Source organism: Phalangium opilio, unplaced genomic scaffold (genome assembly GCF_054372755.1).
Source record: "Phalangium opilio isolate 3A_F unplaced genomic scaffold, DU_Popi_V2 ptg000390l_1, whole genome shotgun sequence".
Taxonomy (NCBI): Eukaryota; Metazoa; Arthropoda; class Arachnida; order Opiliones; family Phalangiidae; genus Phalangium; species Phalangium opilio.
Window position 1 is genome coordinate 8,818,923 of NW_028324234.1, and position 8,455 is coordinate 8,827,377.

The following is an 8,455-nucleotide window of genomic DNA, read 5'->3' on the forward strand; positions in this document are numbered from 1 at the left end:
AATACGTTCTAAATTTTTAAATTTAATTTTACATTCTACTTGATTACATTTGTATTTTCGAGATTTTTTATCTAATATTTTTTCGCAAGTATAAAATTGTTTAGGATTAGCTTTAACACTTAAATTTAGCGGTTCTTCATTTTCGGAATCGCTCGAACTACTCATCTTTAAATGAGTAAGTTTATCAAATTGTTTAGAGTTTTATATATTTTTTTTTCGTTTTTCTTCTTTTTCTTTTAAATCGTTTTCGAGTCTGGCTTGTAGCATGTCCGCGTAAGGTGTTAGTTTACAAACTCTGCTGCGATCATTTTCCGGTCCCGAGAACTTCCTATGCATTTCCTCTAAATAATTACGACCAATGATAGGGACGTTTCCACACCTCTTTCCGTCCCCACGAAGAAATAGACATAACGGTTGTTCGCGCCAATGAACAGCCAATGGATGATTGTCGGCTCTCCATCCAGACAAGGCGGTAAGGCAACAAAAACAACGAACGGTTTTAGGACTAATGCAATAAAAACCGCTAGCTGCCATGTCATCCACGCTAATACCTTCGACAGACCATATCTTGAACGTTGATAATCTGTTAACTTCGAGTCTCATATCCATCCCATCAAACGTAGACATAGTGTCTTCTTTTTTTATATTAAATAGTAGTAGTAATTGATATATTGGGTATATAGTATATATAGATACGTTAATAGATATACGAGTAATAGATATTGGAATTCCATATTGATTAATTATTCGTTTTTGTTAAAAAACGAATAATTTTTCGTGATCTTGTCGGGATTATCGATGATATGCTTGGCGATCTTGTTCACGATAGATCGAATTTGTTTACATTCGACGCTATCTTTAGACGCGACAAATCTTAATCTTCTTCCATCGCATTGCCAAATATCTTTATTATCTCTATCTTTTATATCCTCGTACTTGTATATTTGAATATCGAAATAAAAATCGTCACGCGACGCTGGTAATGAAGTCACGTAACTAGCTAAACCTCGTTTAATATCGTATCGAGGGACAATGCCGGTTTTTTCGATAGTATTTTCCTCTTTAACGTTTTTAATTTGCTCAAAAATATCTATTTCCTCCTCATCATCTGATATATTAAGTTTTCGCTTACCGAGTGAAGATGAAGATGCCATAACGAACGTCGAGTGAAGAACGAATGAAATATCCGAAAATCCCGAGAGTTTATATACACCGTCCCCGCCGCCCCCGGGGGAGGGGGGTGACACACGGCGTCCCCGCCGCCCCCGGGGGAGGGGGGTGACACACGGCGTCCCCGCGCGCTAGCGCGCGGGGAACGCTTAATTATACGGTTAAAAATATTTTTTTCCCAGTAATAATTACGATAGGAATTCTCGTAGATAATTATAGCCTCTATAAAATTTTTAAAAGTTAGAATTCTCATGGATAATTATACGATACCTCTTGGTTATAAAAAATATATTTTGAATTCTCGTCGTTAATGATACTTAATGATACCTCTTGGTTATAAAATATATTTTGAATTCTCGTCGTTAATTATACTTAATGATACCCTAGGTATATACAATGTAACAAAAATAATTGCTGGCTGGGGGTATACTTTTTAATGATGGGTAGATATACGATTTCAAACACCTGGATACCCCTAGGTTATCAAATATATTTTTTAAAAGTAATTTACCGAGAATTCTAGTCGTTAATTATACTTAATGATACTTTTAGGTTGTAAAATATATTTTTTGTATTACAATGTATCAAAAATAATTGCTTTTTTTATCTGGCTGCGGGTATACTTTTTAATGATATTAGATATACGATTGGAACACCTGAATTCCCCTAGGTTATCAAATATATTTTTTAAATTACATTGTATCAAAAAAATAATTGCTTTTTTATACGATGCACCTGGGTGTAATTACCGAGAAGTATTTTTTGCTTCGATTTGGGTGGAGTTTATGTAGAAGGCTAAAGACGCTTTCCAATACACGTCCTACACAGATGGAAAGCTTTAATTGGTATTTAATGGTTTTATAAAAAACGAAAAAGTGTGGGAATTTAAACAGGGATTTTTCGGGGGAAAGGTGCTCCGATCTTAAAATGGATGATATTTTTGGAAAAAGGTCGAAGGGTTAAAATTATACTTTCAAAAATCACGTGTGAATTCTCCCAAGGTTTTTATTTTCTCGTAATTATCAGGTATAAGAATTTCTATCGCTTAAGGGTAATATTATGGAATTTTTAAGTGGAGATATTTTACTATAAAAAGACCCCGAGTTTTTGTTAGGAAAGTCAATCGAAAGTAAATGTTTGAAACTGCACTGCTCGTTCCTGAATAAAAATACCCGTGATGTGTTGTGAGTAATACTATTTTTATAAAAATATGGCTATGTTTCGCGATTTGAACTTACACTTAACAAAAAGCGGTGTAACGGTAACTGTTTGTCCGCGGGGAAGAGACGTAGAACCAACAGTTATTGTTGAAAGTGGAAACTTTATTTTAATACCGTATAAAATATGGTACATCTTGAACAAACGTAAATCTGAATTCGCGGCCTGTATGCAGAAATCGTCAATTAAATTTTGTCGTTGTCAAAACATCTATATATCTATTACGAATTTGGGTCTTGTCTTTACATATGACGAAAGCGTTCCAGTGACAATTAAACCCGAAGTATTTACGCTTATTATGCAAGACCCCATGAACGGGTTTATTTCAACCCATATTAACTTTATTATTAATCAAAGAATTTTCATAAAAAATATGCTACTCACCTTTCGAATTCTTTTGGGTGATTTTGAAAAAAAACTATTGGATGTTAAACGCGAGTATAAAACTACCTTACACGCATTTTGCAGCACGTTAAATTTAACCGATCTGTTAAAATCTTTCGAAAATAATTTACGTAATCCTCAAAATATTCAATGTGTTTTAAGCATTCAACAAATGATTTCGTACTGTTTAATTGAATTTTAAAAAATCTTTTAATAACATGTAAAATTAAAATACAACAATAATAAATGGTATATATTTGGAAAAAGTTAATATTTTTTTTAGAAAAAGAGTTAAACATTTAAAGGATAATCAAACATTTCCATAAATGCCGTATTAAAATCATCGGGATGGCCGCGACAGGGGTAATGAATATTAAACATAAAAACGGGGATGCAAATACCCACTATCTTATTATATCGGGGACAGGATAGAGTTCTACAATAGAAAGCCTTTGTAATATTTCTATCGATTTCAGAAACCTCTCTTCCTTTACAAACGCAACACGGTACGAATGCGTATGAATGAGTTTCGAAGATTCTAAAATACATAGCTACTTTTACTTAACTATACTTTTTAATGGTAAAAATATCACTTACCCTGCAGATGCCCTTTCTCTCGCTAAAGCTGCTGTAATTTCTAACGGTACTAGGGTTCTATAAAAAACACTCTTAAGAAACTAGAAGCTTAAAAACAACTAGTAAACTTTTAGCTTACAGAGAGTCCATCTCCTGTAACTGCGGCTGAGGATTATCTTCTGGGAGACCCATGTTTTTTAAAACACTTTCTCGGATGAAGCGTTAAAAGAAAATGATAAAGTTTTCCCCGAGATATCTACTATTTCAAAAGAATTATTATTGGGCGTTGTCTCAAGGTTAACTACTTTTTAAGCAATGTTTGGCACTACGGTTGTTTAAGAGAGGGGATTCTTATAGAGTGTTTAAGCTTAATATAAAAAGATAAGAGACAAGTTTCGTTATAATATATATATTTTTATTGAGAATTAATTTGAGATAATAATTTAGGTAAGCGTCTACGATCAATAAGAAAACAGAAATGAGAATTATTTAAAATATGAACAGGATAATATTTTTGATGATAGGAGAAGCAGATGAGATGTAGATATAAAGGACACTCTCGAATAGGACAAAAGTAGAGCTTGTAGACAGTTGTACGTCGTTCCGGAACGCAGACAGTTTCCCTGATAGTGTAGTGGTTTGGAGAACGGCAGTAACAATTAGGGCAGCGAGTAGGAATATCGTAGGTAGAACTATAAAAATAGGTTAAAATTTGTTTTTTATATACAATAAGACTCATTTCCAACTTACTTTAAGTCAATTTGTAGATCTTTTTCGTATTCGGGAAGCCGGTATGCTTTATATTTAGAAAGGAAAAACGTATCTAGGAAAATGTTAATTGGATAGAAATTAGACTGATCCCAGGTAAGGCAGATGATAGTTTGGAAAAGAGGGCAGTTAGAATTAGCGCAAAAGTATAAAATATAGCGGGATTCAGTAGTACGAAATATGACATGAGAATTAAATTCGGTGGAAAAACAACAAGAACACAATGTTGGATAGGGATATTTAAGACTGTAAAAATCATGTATTAGTTTATTAATTTTTAGATAATAATTTATTTTGCTTTACTTTAAATCAATTTGCATGCATGGGTATTCTTGAATCATTGCGTTGTAAAGTTCTTCGCTTTCGCTGTTTTAAAAATTTCTTGTTAGGTATCTTACAATTCCTCAAACTTATTTAAAACCTTACGTTTCTTCATCCGAGGATGATTCGGTAGAGACCACATCTGGGTCGTCCGCTTCGGCGAACATATCAAAATTCGCGATTAATTCGTTTATTTGCTCCTCCATGCCATCTGGGATATCATGCTCCTCGTGGATGATGATTGGTTCTACTTCCAATTCATCATCGATATCCCAGAGTTGGGGCAATATATAAAATAGATCTGGTATTAAAAAATAATTTTAACTTGCTAGCTAAAATAACTTACAATTCCTCAACCGGTTGAGCAGCGTTTGAGTCAAAAGATTTTGCTGGACACATTTTTCTAGTAGTACTCTAGACTTTGAAGATATTTTCAAACTTAAAGTTTTTTGCGTTATGATGTGAAACTTTGAAATCCGTTCAGTTTATATATGAAATTTTCAAGGTTGTTAGCTTAAGAAGTCTAGTTAGGAATTTGTAATGAGCGTCGAGGTCATCCCTAGTTTTCTTTGAAAAAATATTTAACTGTTGGTTTTTTATGTATTAACGATTTTAAAGAAGGGTCCATATTAATGAGCGTCCCTATCGAAAAATATTTATCAGTCGTTTTAAGAAGGGTGCATATTATAAATGTATAATTTTAAAAGAGGCCCTCACAACGTGCGTGTTTCTTATAAGATATTATTACTTTTCACAGACTTGAATGAAAAACAATTTTCGGAATTAAATACCACAGGCCAAACTGAGTTACAGAGTGGTCAGGATCTAAACTGTCTTTTTTGTGAAAAAGACGATATTGCTAGTTTCTCATCTATTGGTGGTGAAATTCATTACTGCGTTAACAATAATTGTGAAAAATTTAAAAAAGCCATTTATAAACAATACGGTAAAGTTTTAATCACCAATATTGAAAACGCTTACGCGATTCTGGACAATAGTTTTTTTTGTATCAATTGTAACCAGTTTTGTTACAAAGCTCAACGTCAAGAAAAAGAGTGTTCATACTGGGACAGTGAAGAGGAACCAAACTATTATTTGTGTAGCTTCCCCAAAAAATGAGAGAAATTTATTCGTACAATTTTAATGAAAAAAATATTATTGAACATGATTGTAAAAATAACGTACCTCGGTTAGGGACGTTATGTCTAATCGAAATTGAAGACAATCGTCAGAAATTTGCGCGAAAGTATAAAATAACTCACACAGTGATTAGAAAACTCGTTTGCGAAGAAATTTTGAAAAACAAGCGGGAGAGTTATGTTGTAGAACTATCTTGGGTCACTTTCTGTACAGTTGACTCATTATGTCAAATCGATACGGTTGATTGTGGTATTTACATCCCTACAACGGAGTGTAAACTAGGTCGGATTCATAAGTACTATAACAAACAAAACTGGCGTTGTCAACATCGAAAAGAGGCGGCCTACGTTCTGGGATACGTTTGTCACGACAGTGAGGCTGTTCAAGCAGTAATTAACACGGCGATTGTTAAAATCATTTAGGAATGCAACTCTACGCTGACGTATAAAAACCCATTTCGCAAGAATTACGCAACATCTAACAGCTTCAGCTCAAATTTCTTGAAGCTGTTATATATTAGTGTTGTAATCGATTCTTTACGGTTCGGCAATTACTCTAAATCATCCTTATCAAATACACTGTCTAGATTTAGGGATACATTTTTTAAGGTTCGATACTCTTTTTGTAAAAACCGGTCACTTTCGTGACAATGTATCCATTGATAACGTGTCTGAAGTGATTTTTTCAAAGAATGCCACTAACAAATCTTACGAAGATTTTCAAAATGCCAATCCATCTTTCCTAGAACTTGAAGGTGAAGATTGGGATTGGTAAGGATTTGCAAGATAGTGAACCATCATTTACCTTTTAGTGAAATAAAAATTCAAAAAATGGATTCCGGGGCTGGAGAATGCATGCATCACATGGTTTTTGGTTCAAGTAACAATATAAATTATCGATTTTCGAGTTACGCGTGTGGCGAAGCTTTTTGTATTAAATCACAAGCTGCGAACGCGATACCTCGGTTAGGTACGTTATGCCTGATCGAAATTGAGGACAATCGTAAAAAGTTTGAAGGAAACAATCGAATATCGAAGTATGCTATTGCTCAACTTGTACACAGTGAAATGTTAAAAAACTTGTGGACCAACAACATTGTTAAAGTATCTCGTAACCGATATGATTTTTGGAGAGATGTAGTCTCGATCGATACCAGGGATTGCGGACGTTACATCTTGACTACGGAGTGTAAACTAGGACGTTTACATAAATACTACCCTCATGAACTTGATCAACGTCAACATTCGAGTCAAGCAGCGTACGTTTTAGGGTATGTGTGTCACGATCAAGCGAGTGTTGAATCGGTATTAAACACAGCAATTATAAAACTTTTGTATGAATTTAACACTCGTTTGATCATAAAGGATAAAAATGGCAATGATGATTACTTCTATTATATTAATGGTGATCCCCGTATTAGTTATACTGTTAATGTGATAAAGTTATTATATATTAACGTAGTTATTGAAGAATTGCATAACTTTAATCATTCGTTAATGGATTTAACTTTCACTTTCGAAAAAATGAAAATAAAATTTAATCTCTTTACAGAATCTAAAAATATTCCAAGAATTTTGAGAGATAAAATCGGTTTAATATATGACCCCACTTTTAAAGTATTTTCAAAAGACGCTATTGATTATGCACGCCTAGAGTTGCAAAAAATAGAACAAAAACTGTTATATTCATTTCCAAGTTTTTGGAATTATTTTCGCAGAATTTAACCCCAGAAAGAAGTTATTTTTAAAGAACGCTGTCAATTATAATTCACGAGATAGTGAACCATCACCTTTTGGGGAAATAAAAATTCTCAAAAATGGAGAACGTTTTTGGTATTGAATCGCGTAAAAATATAAATCATCGGTTTTCGAGTTATGTGTGTTGCAAACCTTTTAGTATTAAATCAGAAGGTGCAAACGAGATACCTCGATTAGGTACATTATGTTTGATCGAAATTGAGAACAATCGTAAAAAGTTTGAAGGAAACAATCTAATATCGAAGCGTGTCATTAATCAACTTGTACGTCGCGAAATGTTTAAAAACTTGTGCGCTAACAACATCGTTAAAATATCTTACTACCGACATGATGGATGGAAAGATTGGACCTCTATCAATACCCGAGATTGTGGACGCTACGTTTGTAGTTCGGCATGTAAACTAGGAAGTTTACATAAATACAACCCTAATGAACTTGATCAATGTTATCGAGCAGCGTACGTTTTAGGGTATGTGTGTCACGATCAAGCGAGTGTTGAATCGGTATTAAATACTGCAATTATAAAACTTTTGTATGATATCAACACTCGTTTGACTATAAAGAACAGACAATGCAATGACAACCCCCATATTAAATATATTATTACACCTGTTAGTTATACTGTTAATTTGTTTAAGTTATTATATATTAGCGTAGTTGTTGAAGAATTGCATAAATATAATCATTCTTTAATGGATTTAACTTTCACTTTCGAAAAATTTAAAAATAAATTTAGTCTCATTACAAGATCTCCATATCTTCCAAGTATTTTGGAAGATAGAAACTTGAGATTAGCGTATGACCCCACTTTTAAAGTATTTTCAAAAGACGCTATTGATTATTATTATCATCAAGACTTGGAGCGGATGGAAAGACACTTTTTAAATTTATTTCCAAATTTTTGGAATATTTATCGCAGAATTTAATCGTGATGTAATCAATACAAATAAACATTGTTTTTTAAAAAATTTATTTCATCCTTTGATTTGTTTTTTACACCATTGACACAATCCTGTTTTAAAAAAATTCTGATCTAAAATCGGTAAGAGTACAGGATAAAAACCAAGAAGCGCTACTCCTGGGTTCATAGATAACATTCCACAAATAACTCCTACAGGTAC

The 8,455-nt window shown here is 33.2% G+C and overlaps 1 long non-coding RNA gene across 1 annotated transcript; it reads right to left on the reverse strand.

Annotated features, from left to right (window-relative positions):
- Positions 1–4,288: 4,288 nt before the first annotated feature.
- On the reverse strand, positions 4,289–4,577 carry LOC149597075 (uncharacterized). Its single transcript, XR_016379460.1, has 3 exons — positions 4,543–4,577; positions 4,420–4,482; positions 4,289–4,362 (listed from the first exon to the last, which is right to left on the reverse strand). It is a non-coding gene; the product is annotated as an uncharacterized LOC149597075 (long non-coding RNA).
- Between the last annotated feature and the right edge of the window lie 3,878 nt (positions 4,578–8,455).